The sequence below is a fragment of the Cavia porcellus genome, unplaced genomic scaffold, assembly GCF_034190915.1.
Source record: "Cavia porcellus strain 051 isolate PalLab524CR breed Dunkin Hartley unplaced genomic scaffold, mCavPor4.1 scaffold_16, whole genome shotgun sequence".
In the NCBI taxonomy this organism is placed as follows: Eukaryota; Metazoa; Chordata; class Mammalia; order Rodentia; family Caviidae; genus Cavia; species Cavia porcellus.
The window spans coordinates 13,646,340-13,664,055 of record NW_026947499.1 but is presented as its reverse complement, the minus strand read 5'-3'; the positions used below and the strand labels follow the sequence as shown (position 1 = coordinate 13,664,055).

The 17,716-nt window shown below is 49.0% G+C and overlaps 1 long non-coding RNA gene across 1 annotated transcript; it reads left to right on the top strand.

The window, feature by feature from the left end:
* Positions 1-8,263: 8,263 nt before the first annotated feature.
* Positions 8,264-9,896, top strand: LOC134470642 (uncharacterized). The gene is made up of 3 exons (XR_010039644.1): positions 8,264-8,361; positions 8,875-8,948; positions 9,231-9,896. It is a non-coding gene; the product is annotated as an uncharacterized LOC134470642 (long non-coding RNA).
* Positions 9,897-17,716: the final 7,820 nt, after the last annotated feature.

Here is a 17,716-nt window from a genome sequence, read left to right as displayed (position 1 = left end):
TCCTGGAAATAAGTAACAGGGTTAGAGAGCAGCTCACCTGGTGCAAATTAGGGTTAACCTCACATAGAGAGAGACAACCACCCTTCTTTCCTGCTGTTGCAGTCATCTGTTGCTGTGTAACAAAAGAGACCAAACCAAAATGGCTTAAAGCGACAAGGATCATTTGCTATCTTTCATGAGTTCTGCAGTGTAGTTTGGGATTTGGAAGCAGCTTGACTGGATAGCTGTAGCTCAGGTTATCTGAAGTGGCTGCTGTCAGGTCCTCTAGAATGTTTCTTTAAGGTCATCCGTGGGTGTGAATCAGGAAGACTTGGACAGCTAGGCCTGGATCAGCTGGCTCCTGCGTGTCTCTTTGTGTCTTGATGTGGTCCCATCATGTGCTCTCTCCAACATGAGAGCTTCAGTGCAGAGAGGATGGGAGGAGGGGGGAGAGACAGAGACAGACAGGGAGACGGAGTCTGAGACCCCGAGACCATATCATTGACTACCTGGGAGCCAAAAATACCTGCAGTGGCACGGGCTCCCCATTCCCTGCTGTGAGTATGAGATGGTGTCGGCTAAATATGTGCAAAACAAGACAACAGAGCTGCTCAGCTAGAACACAGGCCGTCTTCATGGCCTGAGGGTGGGGAAACGTTTCCAAAACAGGACACAAAACATTCTAACCAAACACACAACAGCCATCAAATGGACTTCATTAAAATGAAGAACTTCTGTTCATTGAGACATGCTGTAAAGAACGAAAACGCAAATCACAGAAGGGGAGAAGACATTTGGACAAAAGACACCGGCAAATTCATATTCAGAATATTTAAGGAATTTCTGCAAATTGTTAAGGAAAATGTAAACAACCTCCCCCTCCCACACACACAGAGAAAACAGGCAAACCACATGAATAAACTCTTTGCAAAGGAGAAACTCAAAAGGCCCGTGTATCTGTCCAAAAGGAGGCAACATCATGAGTCAATTAAAATGCAATGAAAACCACAAAAACAAATGTGACATATGTAAATACAACTTGGCCGCACATCTAAGGTGTTTGCACTCGGTGACATGTAAATGTTTTTAACAGCTCCCAACTAGAAACAACCTGAATGCCGTCATTGTAGAACAGGAAAATAAAGTGCGGCGTGTTTGATTTGATTTGTTTTGTTTTCTGGGTTTTTTGGGACAGGGTCTCACTGGGTAGTACAGCCTGGCTTTGAACTCTCTATGCAGCCCAGGCTGACCTTGAACTTGTGATGAGCCTCCTGCCTCAGCCTCCCTAGTGCTGAGATGATAGCCCTGTGCCATCACGCCCAGCAGCATATTTATGCAGTGCTACAAATGTATACTATTTCTGGGACACACATGGCCACGAAATTAGAAAAACACATACTGTCACATGGATGAATCGCACTACTGAACGGCTGAGTGAAAGAAAACACTTTATGATTTCAATTACCAAGCAAAACTAATTAGGATGGAAGTCAGTTAGTGGTTATCTTTGGTGGTGGTGATGGAGATCCCTCGGAGGGACAAGTGGACCCCTTTTGGAGTGTTGGTAACATTCTACATCTTAAGCTAGCTATGAAGATGTGTTCTCTTTGTAAAAATTAATCGGATTTGTATACTCTTATTATATGCATATTATAGAAATTTCAACTGAAAAGCTTGCTTTCAAAAGGTAATTATGCCCATGTTCTATAGCAGAGGTCAGTAAATTATAGCCCCTGGGCCAAATCTGCCCAGTTACCAGTTTTATAAATAAAGTTTTATTGGGACAAAGACATGGCTCATTCATTTGCATATTCCTGGGGGCTGCCATGATAGAGTTGTGTAGCTATAGCAGAGGCTGTACATGTGGCCAGCCCGGCTTATATGTATCATTCAGTTCTTTACGGAAATCCTCTGCTCATCCCTGCTCTGTAGGATAATATTTGGGAACCTCATCAAGCCTGTGGCATTTATTAGAGAAGAGTCAGGACCGTTTTGAAGGAAATATTGGGGTAAGCACCCCAGTTCCCCTCATGTTAGCCCATGTACACTGGGCTGTTTTCCAGTTAGGCATCTACTTGACCCTGGTTCTTCAAAGACCCACAGCAGGAAGCCAGGACCCGCCCTGGGTCCTGAAAGTTATCAAAGCCATGTGTTTTGCTTTGAATTTTCTGTCCTAATTCTGTTTGTAAAAATTCTGATCATTTGCATGACAAATGTAATATTTATCTTTTGTAACACATTCAAACCAAAAGAAGCATCTAAAATAAAATTAATAATCCCTCTGCCTCTTCCTGGTCACAATTAACAACTTGGTATAAATGCTTCCTGGCTGTTTATAAAAACATACATATAGGGGCTGGGGATTTAGCTCAGCGGCATAAGCACCTGCCTTGTAAGCAGGCAGTCGTGGGTTCGATCCCTGGTACCGATAAAAAGGAAGAAGACCAAAAAAACAAAAAAACAAAAACAAAAACAAAAAATACATATATATAGAAACACACTTGCAGGGTTTGATTTTTTTTTCTTTTCCTTTCTTAGTAAAAACAAGATCACAGTTTTTTTAAAAAAAGAAAATCTAACAAGGTGTTGCGCATCTGCTTCCTGGTTAGTACAGCACGTTCAGGTTTATTTTATAATTTTTAATAGCTGTACTGTATTTCTTCATGCAAATATATCATAATTTGCTGAACTATTTTCCTATTTGGGTTGTCCTCGGATTTAAAGGGAACAAAAGCTATTACAAACGATGCCACTGTAAATGTGTTTATATATCTGTGTCTTTATATACGAGCATTTTCCTTTCCGGTGAGTAGATCCCCAGAAGTGGGAGTCGAGCCTCAGTTTAAATGATTAAAAATACTCACTGCCATGATAATTTCCAGGCCTCCCCCAACGGTGTCGGAAAGAACTGGGCTTCTCACGGCCTCGCCAACTCTGCATGTTCCACACATTTTCCATTTTTTGCCAGTCTGATGGGTAAAAAATAGTATCGCATTGTCCTCATTTACATTTCCCTGACAAGCTGGGCTGAGTGTCTTTTCATATGTTTATTGGCCATTTGCATTTCTGCTCTGGGACTGCAGCTCTGGTGGCCCATGTGGCTTCTGAGTTAGGGGACGTTTCTCTTATTAATTTGAAGGGTTGGTTTGTACGTTAAGGATGTTAACCCTTTATTAATTATATGCTTGCAAATATTTCATTTGCTTACAGGATGCTTTGCCGCGGCTCTCCTTTGCAAGAAAAACAATTTCTGCCCCCAGGAACTTGCTAAGAAAATGACTAAGATCGTTTGCTTTTTGATTCTGCTCAGAATCTCGGCTGTGAAAAATAATGTGTATGGAGGAGCTTTATTTAAAGCAACGGTTTGGAGCATGCCTGTGATTCCAGCACCTCAGAGGCTGAGGCAGGAGGATCACTGCCAGTTGGAGGCTAGCCTGGGCTCTATATAGTGAGTTCAAGACTAGTCTGCACTACACAGAGTGAGACCTTGTCTCAAAAAATAATAAGAAGAAGAAAGTAGTGGTTTGTAAATATTTTCGAGTTTTGTGTAATAAAGTCCCGTCCCCTGCCAGGTTCTTATAAAGAAATCACTGCTACTGGACTGAGGCTGGGGGCAATAGCCCCCCACTTCCTGCCAAGGTCCCTAAACTTAAGCTTTCCTAACTACCACCTTTTGAGTCTCTAGCTAGTGCCATGGAACCTACTTTGAGAATCACTGACCTGGCGCCTGGATTGAAGATTTAGTCACCATTTTCTACGGCGATTTCCATAAATATCAAGCAGGATCTCAACAAGTAAAAAAAAGGCTTTAGGACTGTTTTCTGGCCCGCCAAAACTCAAGCCTGCCTTCCCTTTGCAGACTAGATACACACGTGGATTCTTTTGAGAATTCAATCTGGTGTAAATGAGGGGCCAACAGGGACTCTGCTGGGCAGGTGCTGGAGCAGGAGGTCTGCGGCTGAGATTTGCTTCTGCCCTAGGTCTTTCCAGGAGAAGACCAAGCAATCGCCTCACGCCTTGCTCAGGAAGAGTGGAACCCGCAGCCTCATTTTTTCATGAGAAAGAGAATATTTTGATATTTTGAGTATTGATCTTATCTTTTATCACGTCCCCTACTTTTGCTTTCATTTCTTATCTTTTTGTTTTGTAAATGCCTTGTTTTATTGTGTTGGTTGGTGCCGGCATGCCTGCTCTCTCCTGATCCTGGTGTGAAGTGGAGCAGAGCATAATAAAATAGGTACCTTGAAGCCTCTCACCGCACCGGTAAAGTGCTTTCTGGTGTGCCTTGGGGAACAAGAAATCATCCAATAATGCTCCTTGCCCATGAGGGGTTTGCAGCCTTGATGGCAACAACGTAAGAAAATTCCTATAATAATCCACATATGATGGCGTATGCCTGTAATTCAAGCACTCTTGGAGGCTGAGGCAGGAGGATCTCAGATGCGAGCCTAACCTGGGAAACTCAAGGAGACTTTGTCTCAAAATAAAAAATATAAAAGGGCATAGGCATGTTGCTCCGTATGAAGAACCTGGGTTCAATCTGCACTCCCAAATAATAATAATAAATTGCCCCAATCAGCAGATATCAATAAAAGAGAGATATTTAAAGGGCCCTAGATCTGCGAGAGGTATTGTTAGCCAGACAGTCGTTTAGGTCCTTGTAGCTCAACATTTACCTGGACAGGTGATCCAGGCTTCAGATAACTCTGACCCCAGCCTCGAGCAGGGCAGGGAGGCCCCGGGCGTGGGCTGGCCACCTGAAGACACCTGTGGAAGGGGCCCAAGTCCCTGCCTTTTGATGGCAGCCTCAGAGGAGATCTTGGATCCACAAAAACAGGATTGTTTGTCCTTTAGCTGACTCCCACGGTGCCTAGACTTCCCCGGATGGACGCAGATTCCTTAACCCCCAAATCTCTACCCAGCCGGCTCGGATGGGAGGGGGCGAAATCCAGAAGCCTGAGTCCTCGGGGTTCCCTGGGCTTCCCTTCTTGCAGCCTTTGGGTCCCACCGTGAGGCAGGCCACAAGACAGGTCACCCTGGTGTTACAGTCTTCTGTTCGCCTTTTCTGGAATCACCAGGAAAGTACCTCAATCTCTTTCTTGGTAAAGAAAAAGCCCAGGAGGATGGAAAAGACGTGCGGCTGAGCCAGAGGGGAGGCAGGCGGAGCTGGGAAGAGCTGGGATGTGCTTCTACTTGACTGTAATTTCAGTCTGGATCCTGATTGTGTACAAATAGCACCTGTCAACGCCCCAGGCCCCTGGAGTCCCGGGCACCTTTGAAATGTTCATTAGCTCGTGAGCCAGCTTCCCTCTCTCTTCCGCCCTACCTTTCCTTCCCTGTCCTTTTCTATTTCTCCTTCTTTCCGAATTCTCCTCAGAGCCCTCCAGCCCAGCTTCAAGCTGCAGGCTGGAATTCCATTCTTGACTTTATCACTGATCCAATTGCATGCACTGGACTTTGGCTTTCCTCCTTTGAAATGGGTACACTCGTACAAGAAAATAATGTTGATGGAAACTTTAAGAACCTCAGGGACTGGATTGTAGGCATTTTACACACACACACACACACACACACACACACACACACACACTAATGTGTCAGCCTCTGGGCGGAGCAGGAACAGCACAATTCCTCAGAACAAGCTGGACAGGGAACATCTCTTCCCTTGCCTGCTGGTAGCTCTACTTGGATATTTGGCCGAGTGAAGCTGCTTAAGGAATTCGCCCACAGCCACCTCTCTCCGGCCACTCCTGAGCACACACAGGCTCCAGATTCTTTCAAGGGAGGAGCTTCCAGCCCACAAGCAGGGGCAGGGAACGGGTACTTTGCTTCACGCTCTGCACCCAGGATGCAGGTCCGAGCTTGCTCCTCACCCCAGGCCAGTTTTGTTCTTGGGAAGCCTTCCCTGAACATCAGCAGACCCAGAGAAGCTGCCCCCAGCAAGCCCGAAATCAGTGTTTCTGGGCCTGATAAAGTGTTCTAGCTGCCTCCTTGTTATCACAGGCAGGATTGCTGGCCGTGGTGGAGTCTGAGCGGCGGAGAGGGCAGGGGTGCAGGGGACAAGGGATGTGTGCAGTCTAGTGGCTAAAGAGAGAACAAAGCCAGATGGGGTGGCACCAACCCGGAATCCCAGCACTCTGGGAAGCTGCGGCAGGAGGATCTCAAGATCAAGCCCAGTGTGAGCAACCTAGTGACTTAGACCATGTCCCAGAAATTTTAAAAATCAACAAAAGAGCTGAGAGCATAGCTCAGGGTGAAGGCCCCGAGTTCCATTACATCCTTAGTACTGAGAACAGAGATGAGTTCAAAAGCCACCCCTACCTAAAGATTTTGCATCCCAGCAAACATTGTGCACCATGTCTGTTGTTCCCTTGTGTACATCCAGTCTCTTTTCTTCAGGAAAAAAGCAAACAGTCCGTGTTATGTGGGGCGCTGGCCTCCTTCACTGCTCAGCTCCTGGGAGGGAGTGCCGTCCACCAGAGGGGCTCGTCCTCCTCTGGCAAAGAGGTGAGCTCTTGATCAAGGCCGTGCCCGATGTGGTCTCGCAGAAATCTTAAGGGCCCCGGAGTTTGCAGCTAATGCATGTGGGCCTCTGTGCCTTGAAGAGACAGGCTCTTGGCGCCTAGGTCTGCAGGACCCTCTGATCCCGCCCACTCTGGGGACTCTTCCTTATCTATAACTTCATCTTGTGAAATGTTCCTGTGCCCTTCTCATACTCCCTTCTCTGACTTTCTTTTCTTCCTCCTCCCTCTTTCCCTCCCTCTTTTTAATTATTAATTGACTGACTGATTGGTAGAGTCAGGGTCACCCTGTGTTGTCCAGGCTGGCCTTGAACCACCTCAGCCTCCTGAGAGCTGAGATTACAGGCGTGGCTCCCACCAACCATCCCCTCCCTCTTTTTTCCTTAAGTTGGTCAGAGTCGACTTCTTTCTTTGGCCACGGGAGAACAAAGTAAGAGAAGGAACCTTGGAAGAGCACGGGGACATTTCACAAGGTAGAAGTGATGGACAGCGAGCGGCTTGTACCAGACTTGTCTGTCACAAATATAAGAAATTTTTTTCCAGCTGGACAAAATATATGAAATCACTGTTTTCAGATGCTGCAGGATGACAACAGAGCAGGGCTGTGCGCCTTGGGAGAGGGAGGTAAAGGAAGTGAGTCCCAGGGTTGTGCTGGATTTCTGCCTGGAGGTATCTGTTAGTTGGGGCCTAGGAAGGGGAGTCCAAGGCAGAGTACACGGCCTCTCTGAATGGAGGAGGTGTGTTGTGATAGGTGGAGACTGAGGGCATGGAATCCATGAAGCAAAATCACAGAGCAGGTGCCACGTGGATAAATGTACCAAAAATCCATCCAGGGAACCGCCTGAGCCATCAGCTGAATACCAGATTGCTCAAGCGCTGGATAAAATGCCACAAGGCTGGCAAATGACTGGGGAGTGTATTAACTGTCAGCCATGTAATTCCCAAACACCTATGGACCTGGGAGACATTCAAGCTTTAGCAAAGCAGGATGAGAACAATTTGTTGAACATGCAAGGCGTTCATGAGAGACCACAGTGAATCTACATCTAAGTAGTAAGGCTAAAACAGTCTCCAAAGAAAGACTTCTCCAGACCCAGCAAAATGAAGCTTAAAAATAAGCCTCAAAAAGTCAAGATGATCAGGTAATTTAACTGGAGGCCAAAATAAACTTCAAAGGCGAAAAAGGACGGTGGGCATTCAGTGTAACACGCACATTGTCTAGCACCCAGTAGAAAATCTCTAGACACCTGAAGAGCGTGGAAATGTGGCTCGCAATCGTAAGAAATACCATAGTCCCGAGTGACCAAGCTGAGCTTAAGGCAGTGACTTTAGGATACTTATGAAAATATGGTCAAAGACAGAAGAATACAGACGCAGGAGAAGCTGGAGATGTTCTAAAAAGAACAGCACAGGCGCCTGCAGAGAGGAGAAACATTTTTTACAAGACACAAATTCACCAGATGAGTTTAGTAGCATTTTAATAACTGCAGAAGGAAAGAGAGTATAATCATAGAAGTTATTCACACCGAAGAAGTGTGAGAAAAAGAAATAAATATCAGAGCATCAGGTGCCCAGGCAACGATACCGGATAGACCACTGTCATGGTTTATGTCTGTGTCCCCCAGGCCTCAAGAGTTTGCATTGTGCATTTGTGATTGGTTCATTGTCTAGTGCTTGGATTGATGGTGTCAGTGCTCCACCCACAAAGGGGTGGAGCCAGGATGTGATGTAATGGCAGGAAGAAGGTGTGTCTTGCTCTTTGCTGGTTCCTGTTTGCTGTTTGCAGCCACCATGAACTGCAGCCCCTCCATGCCCGCCTGCCTTGGAGCCAACTGAGTGTGGACTGAAACCTCCAAAAACTGTAAGAAATAAACCTTTCCTTTCCCAACTTGGGCTTCAGGTATTTTGTCTCAGCAACGAGTAAAAAGTAACCAAGACAACCACCCTGGGTGCACTTGGAGCCTACTCGGGAGACAGGAAGAGAAAGGTTTCCAGCTTTAATACATAAAAGCTATAGCACTACAAGTCCCAGAAGCCCAACAGATCTCAGGCAAGATACATATAGTGAGAAGACATCAAAGTACATCACAACCAAATCTCTTAGAATTAACAATAAAGGGAAAGATATGAACAAGCAGTTTAGGTTAAAAAATGGCACATCACATAAAAATAACAAAGGTAAGGATTATCACTGATTTCTGCTAGAAAGAATAAGGAGACAATGAAATGAAATCCTTAATGCACTTAATTTTTTAAAAAAAGCTGTCAACCAAGAGTCAATGCCCAGTGAAAATATACTCTAAAATCGCAGGGGGAAAATGTTTCACAGATAAACAAAAGAGGGTGGGATTTGTTCAAAGCATTTCTTTCTCAGGCTGAGGGAGACCATTACCAGATGGAAACTCAGGATCTATATGAGAAAGGATGCGTGCCAGAAATCATAAATATGTGAGTAAATAAAAGGGGCTTTAGTATTCTTGTTTTGTTAAAATGTCTTCAAGTTATTCAGAGTCAGACTCCCCTGGCATTTCAGAGTCTAGAATCAACATATAGAACCGAGAAACTCTATGGGATTTCAGATACCGTTTTGTCTCAGAAGCGTGTCTAACAGAATGCTAGCATTTGTCAGTTATCTGCTCAGCAGATACGTGGTTAACTGGTACACTTACTTATCTCTCTCTCTCTCTCTCTCTCTCTCTCTCTCTCTCTGTTTTCTTTCCTTCTTTCTAGTGCTAGAGATTGAACCTAGTAGTGCCGAGCTACAACCTGAACCCTTTTTACATTTTTCAAATTTTGACACAGAGCCTTCCAATGTTATTAAGTTGCCCAGGCTGCTTCTGAACTTGTGATCCTTCTGCCTTAGCCTCCCAGAGTGCAGGAAATAGACACATGCATCACCATACGTCACCAGGCTTGGCTTCAAAGTCTAAAACTTCTTAAACCAGGGGTGGTAGTGCATGCCTGTAATCCCAGCACTTGAGAGGCTGAGGCAGGAGGATTATAATGAGTTTGAGGCCAGCCTGGCCACACGGTGATTTTGGGGGCAGCCTGAACTGCATGGCAAGACCCTGAGTTTAAAAAATCAAAGAAGAAAAAGAAAAGAAAAGAAAAGATAAAGAAAGAAAGAAAGAAAACAACAATGACAAACACAAAGTCTGACCTGATGCTCAAAACTTTTCCATTTTGGTAACTTGAACAACTATTTCTAAGATGACAATATGCAATCTATTAACTAGTGATTTCTTACCATTTTTTTTTTGTAATTCTGTATTACTTGTACCTTTATACTGTTTTTGTTTTGTTTTTCTTTTTTTCCTTTTAAATAAAAAATTAAAAAAAAAAAAAAACTGTCGAGATTCTCCCTGTACCCCTCATGTCTGTGTCTGTGGCTTTGTGTCATCCCTGGGGAGTGGCAGTGGTAACCCCCAGCAGTTTCAGCTTGTAACCTACCGCATACCAGAACCAAGAAGCAGCAGGTTTCCCCTCTCCAATAGGTGGGACAATTCCAGTTGATTGAGCCATGGTGGATCACACGCCTATCCCTGAACTAACAAGCTCTGACTCTGATTGACCAGGCCTGGATCATAACCTTCCCCCAGAGCAAAGAGGCGGAAGAGAGCTGGTCTCCCATCAAAGATGGTGTCACAGGTGTGATTGGACAAAATAAGGCATCCCTGTACTCACCTGCAACCTGGAGCAACAGGACCACACACACACAAACACCCCACCCACACAGAGCTTGGCACAAAGTAACTCCCTTCCCGTCTATAAGCAGGTCATTGAGGAAACCGAGGGTCAGAGTGGTTAAACTCTACTCCAGCCCACACAGCCAGCGGGAGCAGAGTGTGCTTCTAAGGCCTGCTCTTAACCTGCCTCAGGGAGTGGAGACCAGTTAATAGATCATACACACATCCAGGCTTCTCTCCACCTCTGAGAGCCCTGTTCTGCAATCCCAGCTCTCTGAGAAGCTGAGGCAGGAAGGGTACAAGTTCTAGCCCAGCCTGAGCCACTTGGAGCAAGACTCTCTTTCAAAATAAAAAAAGTTTAAAAAGGCACGGAGCTCAGTGTGAAGGCTCTGGGTTCTATCCCAATACTGGGGAAAAACAAAAAACAAAAACTGGCCAGGATTTGGCTAAGCGAGGGGTAGAGCGCTTGCCAAATCCTGACAATGCACAGAGCATCGGCCTGCCTAGAGGTGATTACCAAACTCCGGAGAAAGGAAAGCGCAGGGTGCTGGCATAGGAGACCCTGGAGGTGTCTCCAGACTGCCCAGAGAGAAAGGGGGGCACAGAGAGGAGCCGGTGCCTGGAGTCAGGGTGGCCCAGTTAAGGTCCTGTGGAGGGACAATCCTTGGCCTGCTGGATCCAGCCTTGGGCTTCTTCTCTCCCTTGGCCTTCTCTCTGAGTGTGTGTGCGTGTGTGCACACCCGTGTGTCCCTCAGCCTCCCTCTTGTAGGTTTAGGGCCCATGTAGGGAGTCCAGGATGATCTTCAGATCTTTACATCAGCTGACAATTGCAACGACATTTTTCCAAACAAGGTCACATTCTGGTACCAGGACATGGACTTTTTTGTTTTTGTTTTTTTTTGCTGGGGGGGGGGGTCCTATTAAACCCATCACGGTGGAAAAGCAGCTTACTTTGCTCCATTGTAGAGCCATTTCTGGGCTAAACAGCAAACCTCAAGAGACCAGGACAGAGCCACAGTCTCCGTGTGTTCAGGAGCCATGATGGAGGGTTTTTTAAAAATCTTTTTTTTAATCTCTTTTTTTTTCTTGACGGTGCCTCTTGTACTGTTTGACACTTTTCTCTTTGTTTTGAGGTTTTCTGCCCCCTTTTCTGGAAGGTGCGCGATGCTCAGCTCTGTGGTTATTTTCGCCTACCAGCTGTGTTTCCGGGAGCAGCGGAGGGATTCTTCTGACTCAGCAGAACCCGAGCCATAACTGTCTCGAAGCCATTCAAGCAAGGCTAGAAATAAAGAAACCGTTTGGTCCGCTCCCCCTCTTTCCACCTCCCTCCCCTTTGGGTACCTTCAGAAAGTCTCACAGGGCGCTGTAAAAGCTTGCTTCACCCCCATACCCCTGGGGGCTGGCTGGGCTTCACGCACACAGCAGTCTGGAGAGGGCTGCACCGCCCTCTGCCTTGGGAAGGTCCCCACCCGGCCTCCCTCCCGAGGCTCCAGTCTTGCAAGTTTGCCACAGGTCTGAGCAGTGAAAGCACAGGCAGCGGGCCTGCTGCGGTTTCCCGGGCGTGGCCTCTTGCAAGCTGCCCGGAGCCCTCTAGCTCTGTCGTTTGCAATCATTTAAAAGGTCACGATTTCACCGGGTTGGGTCGGTGGCTGGGAGGCAGCTCCGCTGTACCACCCGGTGGCTCAGGACGGTGGCCTGGACTCCAGGGAGGCCCTGGAGGACCGGGGGAGCAGGAAGGCAACAAGATGGAAAGGAATCCTCGAGCCGGGGAGCCAGGCCGTCTGCATGCCGGTGCCTGCAAAAGGCTCCCGGGCGCAGCTGCATTCTGAGGCTGGTTGCTGCTGTTCCGAGAAAGAAAGAAACAAATAAATTTAGCTGCATCCCACGCATCCTTCGCAGCTGCCTTTTGACCAAACAGAAAGAGGCCTCTATTTCAACGATCTGCCTGCCTGACGAGGCCTGCCGCTGCCCTTTAGAAGGGACTTTTGGAGGAAGTCTTGGAGGCCAGCCTCAGTGAGAGCTGCTGAGCCCTGAGGCTGCTCGAGGAGGATCAAGTTCAAATTCAAACTCAGGGCGTGGCTCCTTTTTGCCATCCTGAACAAGATGGCGCTGGAAAGCTTTACCAATGGCTTTGGCTCCTGGAATTCCTCATACATTTCTTTGGAAGCCAGAACATGGGAAGGGCTGGGGGGTGTGGGGGAGGGATGGGGCCAGTCTGGGGTTCCCAGAGCCATTAGTTTAATGGTGCCATTTGTGGAAATAAAGAACTCGCTGACTGAGCTTGCAGTTAAAAGACTGGAACGAGATACTGAGGAGGTCCCTGTGGGACAGGGACAGGCTGTGGACTTGGAATCAGCAGACCCGGGCTCTGGCGCTGTCTCTGCCACCTAAGGCCACGGGTCTCCTAGGAAGTAGAGCTGTACGTTCAGGTATAAGGGAGATGCTGGTCGTGACACTGAAGTCCCCGGGCCTGGGCCCCTACTTGCAAAACAGCACAGATAATTCGGCCCTGTCGGGAGAGAGAAATGAATCACGTGCTGACCTCCCGTCACCCAGCTCTTGGTGAGACAGGGGCCTCTGCCGTGCCTGCCAGAGCCTCCTGCTTACCTCCTGCCACAGCCGCCCGCTCTGTCCTCCCACATTTTTCTAAATGTGGGAGGACAATTTACTCTCAGCTCCTGAAGCCTGAAGCCCGGGCCTGACCACAAGAGTCTCACACACCCTGGCGGTTGTGATTACTTCCTGGATGTGCAAGACACTCAAGCTGGGATGATCAGAGCCAACTTCAGGAGCCCTACGAGGGAGCAAACTCTTTTTGGTTACCAAGAGTCAACTCTTAAGCCTGGTACTGCTGATGGCTTCTTTGTATAATGGGAGAGTTGGCCCGAGAGTGAAGCCAACACAGGGAAAGACAAACAAGCAAAAAGTTGGGCTCCAAGTTCTTCTTCATTTCTGGGCAGCTCTGAGGCCTCCTGGGCAGGCAGCTTTCTCTGCAGGCTGTTTCCTCACCTGTGGGATAAAACAATGCACCGCAAACTTGGAGCTGCGGTGTACGGAGATTCTAAAGTCAGTCAGAAACAAAATCTTAAAATCACTTCACTGGTGCTGGGGATTTAGCTCAGTGGCATAAGCGCCTGCCTGACAAATGTGAGGTCATGAGTTCGATCCCTGGTACAAAAAAAAGAAAAATCACTTCACCTCCTCCCCTCCCTGGAAAGGCAGAGCCACAAGTCTCGGAGTGCTGTCTCGGAGCACAGCCACTGACGACCCTGGTCACCAGCCCTGCCCCTTCAGCTGAGCACCAGTGAGAGAGACTCACCGGGGTCTCAGACTTGTATTATTTTTAGGGGCTGGGGCTGCAGCTCAGTGGCAGAGCGTCCGCATGGCATGTGCAAGGCCCTGGGGTCCCTCCCTAGCTTTGGCTGCAAAATTTTAAACTCTAGACCCAATATTGACACTCAAGTATCCCCCTGAGAGACCAGTGCCTGGAAACACATCCCAATGCGGGTGGTGGTGGATGCTATTGACACTTCATGGGGGCGGGAATGTATTCTCTAGATAACCTTACAGTGCACAGGACCCCCGCCCACGCAAAAACACATAAAGGAGCACCCCCACATTACCATTAAAAGTGAGGAACAGAAATATAGGCTGCAGCTCCTGGGATTCTGGGACGGAGAGAGGGCCCTCATTCTTCGTGGAACCAAAGGGGCATCCACAGACGTCACCCCTCCACCCCAGGGGTGCCCTGGGGACTGTGCCCTTCTCCCCTGGCTTACACACCTGCTGCCCCTCCTGCCCGGGCCTCTCGCCTCCTCCAAGCCCAGCCCCGACTTCCCAGGTCTCTGCCTCCACAAACCCTTGCCCGATGCCCCGAGCAGCTCAGGTGTCCCCAGTGTGTGTACGGAGGACACCAACTCCTCCAAGCCTGGTGTAGCTGTCACCGAGTGTTCCGCTTGGTTCCTTCCCTCTTTGCGAAATCCGGATCCGGTACGCGTGTTTGCAGAGCCCGACTTCACAGTTTATGCCGCACAGCCGCCGTGTGTCAGCACGAGGTCCCTCTCACTCCTTGTCGTATTATTTTCTTTCTTGCCTTTGTCTGTCGTTACCACTTCCCACGGCCTCTCACGAGCATCGGCTCCAGGGCCTCCAGAATAAATCCCTCCGCATGGCGAGCGTGATTCCACGGGCGTGCATTTTAAATGGATGTCCGTGCCCTGTGTCATCTCAGTCTAGCTCCTGCTTTTTCATGTTTCTCTCTACGTCTTTAAGATCTGTCCACGGTGATGAGGTGCCCAGCCAGAGTGTCATCTCTGTGCCACCTGCATAGACATGATCTGGTTCATTCATTTCCCCCTTGGGGACCCCTGGCCCACCATTGGCTCCTCGCTTTGGCATTGTTGGTGCCCACCAGCATGGTTACATCTTTTTCCTTGTGAGTGGGCGCAGCACTGTCCCTGGGCTACACACTGTCGAGAGAGGTTACCACGCCACCGATGGCTGTGAGTTCAATCCCATCCCTCCCAAAAGACAGTGAGTCCTAACGCTAAGTCACTAAGTCCCTCGGAATGTGAGCTCGTTTGGTTACAGAGTCATTGCAGGTGTGGTTAGGTAAGGTGACGCTGGACCGGACTGCAGGGGCCGATGTGACCAGTGCTGTGTAAGAGGGGGACACACTGGGAGAGGGCCCTGTGACGATGGGCGGAGGCTGGAGTGAGGCGGCCGTGAGCCAGGGAACAGCGCACACTGAGGCCACCATCCAGAGCTAGGAAGAGACAAAGGAGTCTCAGAGTGACCCTGCCGGTGTGAGTCTGTGACTGTGTAACCTAGAACCGAATGTTCTCGCAATCATGAATACCGATAACTTGGTTCATACGCCTGGAGATTTATACTACGTCATCCATTCACCTGCTCATCCATCCATCCACCCATCCACCCATCTATGATTCCCCTATACATCCGTACATCCACGACATGCCTGTCCATCCATTGACCCATCCTACCACCCACCATCCGTCCGTCTGTACATCTGTCCCTCCATTATTCATCCACCTATATATCCACTGTCCTCCCATCCATTCATTGTCCATTTGTCCATCCACCCACCTGCCATCCTCCACCTATCCATCTATCCATCCAGCTACTCATAGCTCCTTACCTCAGCGCTAGGGTCACAGTAATTAAAAAATACAGCAGACCTCCCCGTTCATGGCACTCACCACAGGTAAAGAGAACAGGTGTTAAGCTAATACTAATTACTATTAGTGCATGTGTGCTGACCTCTGTAGACAAAAACATAGTGCCCATGAGCATGCGGGAGGAGAGGACCCAATGCCAAGTGTCCAGGGGCTCCTAGAAGACACCATTTCAAAGGTGACCCCGACCCTGAGACTGGGCTGGGGGTGACTGGCGGGAGACAGACAGAGCCTACTCTGGGCATGGCAGGTGTGCGGGCCTGAGGTGGGGAACACGTGGAGCACATGGTGGGTGGATTAAAGCAAGTCTGCCTTGCTGGAGTGGAGGGGAGATGGGAGAATGGTCCCAAACGGTGTTGGAGGCTGGGTGTCTGTCCCTCTGGGCTCTGAGCCTCGGTGGCAAAGCCCCACAGCAGATTAGGAGTTTGAATTCACTCCACCTCGGTGGCCAACTTTGAGATCAGATCCCTCAGGCTGCTGACCAAGAGGTGGGCACCAATCTCCATTCCACGGAAGAAGTGAGGAATTGTACCATGGAAAGCCCCAAGGGTCCCCGGCAGGGGAAAGCTGTGTGATTCCATCCGTGTTTGCAGTCATTCAGAAATCCTGCAGGTTAAGAAAAAGAACCGGCTACTCCGTGCGTGTACCCAGCTCCATTCCTGTCTCGTTTGTCCGAGAGCAAAATCACGCAGTTGTGATGGTGAGGACTCAGGTCACCTCCAAAGGTCCCACAGCGAGACGGTGAGAGGCAGGGGTGGGTGACAGGGTTTCCACCTCCTGGACTGCCAGCAAACTCGGGCGAGCCAGGCCGGGGGCGTGCTGATCCTCTCCGTAATCTGGAATACCGTCAAGAGTTCATTTCTCCCAAGTAGAAACCGGAGAGCCCAGAAGAGCACTTGAATTGGAGTCCTGTTGTGGGCGGCCTGTGATGCAGCCTGGGAGAGCAATCAGCGGGCTGTCATATTTTAATTCCCCTTGATCTGCTCGATGGGTGGGGGAGACAGCGCCCCAATCAAGGCCGACCATATCCACTCCATCATCGGGCCTTCCCAACACCCCAACTCACAGGCCACCGCTTGGTGCCTCTCCATCATCGATTTAGCTATCATTCAGGTCCATGGCTCGCAGCGAGAAACCAGCCGAGGTAAATCCCTGTTACCACGCAGCCTCCCTGCTTAGGACGCGGTATTCCATTAGGGGACCAAGCTGCTCAGAGGAGAGCTTGATGGATGAGCCTGGAGCTATAATCTGGCCGAGCAATTACAGGGCTGTCCTGTTAGAGGAAGGCACTCAAGATGCGGTAGGTGAGGACGGCCAGGTACGCACAGGAGCTGGGAAGACAGTGCCAGCCAGCAAGCCCCAGATGCGGGCTCCTGGGGAGCACCCACCTCCAGCCTCAGGCCCTCAGACCTAACCTCCGTATCCACACACTGAAGATTCACTGTTGGCCCAGGCGGTTGGGGAAGGGCTTCAGGCTATAATCCTTGCCCTCATGGGGCTTCTGATCTACTTGAGAAGACAAAATGGGTGGGCCATGGTAAAGCACATCTGTCATCTCTGTGCTCGGGAGGCTGAGTCAAGAAGATCTCAAATTTGAGGCCAGCCTGGGCTTCATAGAGAGACACTGTCTCAAAAAGCTAAAAAAAATTTTTTTAATTGCTAGATATAGATGATGGACTATAGGTAGGGCACATGTACAGCCATAAATCGATTGATAGGCATCACAGATAAATAATCTTAAGCATAGTGCTTCTAACTAAGTTATGCCCCCAATTACATGCACAAGGGCAGATTTAACAAAATAGGTGAACTTCTCTTCGCCCATGACGGATGTCCCTAATTGCTCATCGCATCTGTTGTGGGTGGAATTGTGTCCCTCAAAGAGATACGACAAGGCCTAATCCCCAGCACCCCCGAGAATGTGATCTTAGCAGCTGGACCTCAGTGAGGTTACTTGTGCAGGCCTGTGTCCAGCCACTGACGGTCCTGTGGAGGCAGGAGGTCTGGGCACAGTCACCCCCACAGGACTGTGGGGCCATGTGGGGACATGGGTGCAGCGGGAGGTGGCGGGGAGGTGGGAGGGACAAGAGAAAGTGGGCTGCAGCCGAGAGTCAAGGAGCTCCTGGGGCCATTGGCACGGGAGGATCCTTCCTCGAGATGGCCGTGTTTCAGGTGTCATTAAGGAGATTTCAGGTGCCCGGCTTCCAGAATGTGAGCCAAGACACTGGGATGTCAAGCCACCCAGGCTGGGGTGTTCTGGAAAGGAATACAGAGTCCCCCACCACAGCCACAGTGGCCCCTTGCCAAGGCCATCCGAGCCATCCCTTGGGATGGA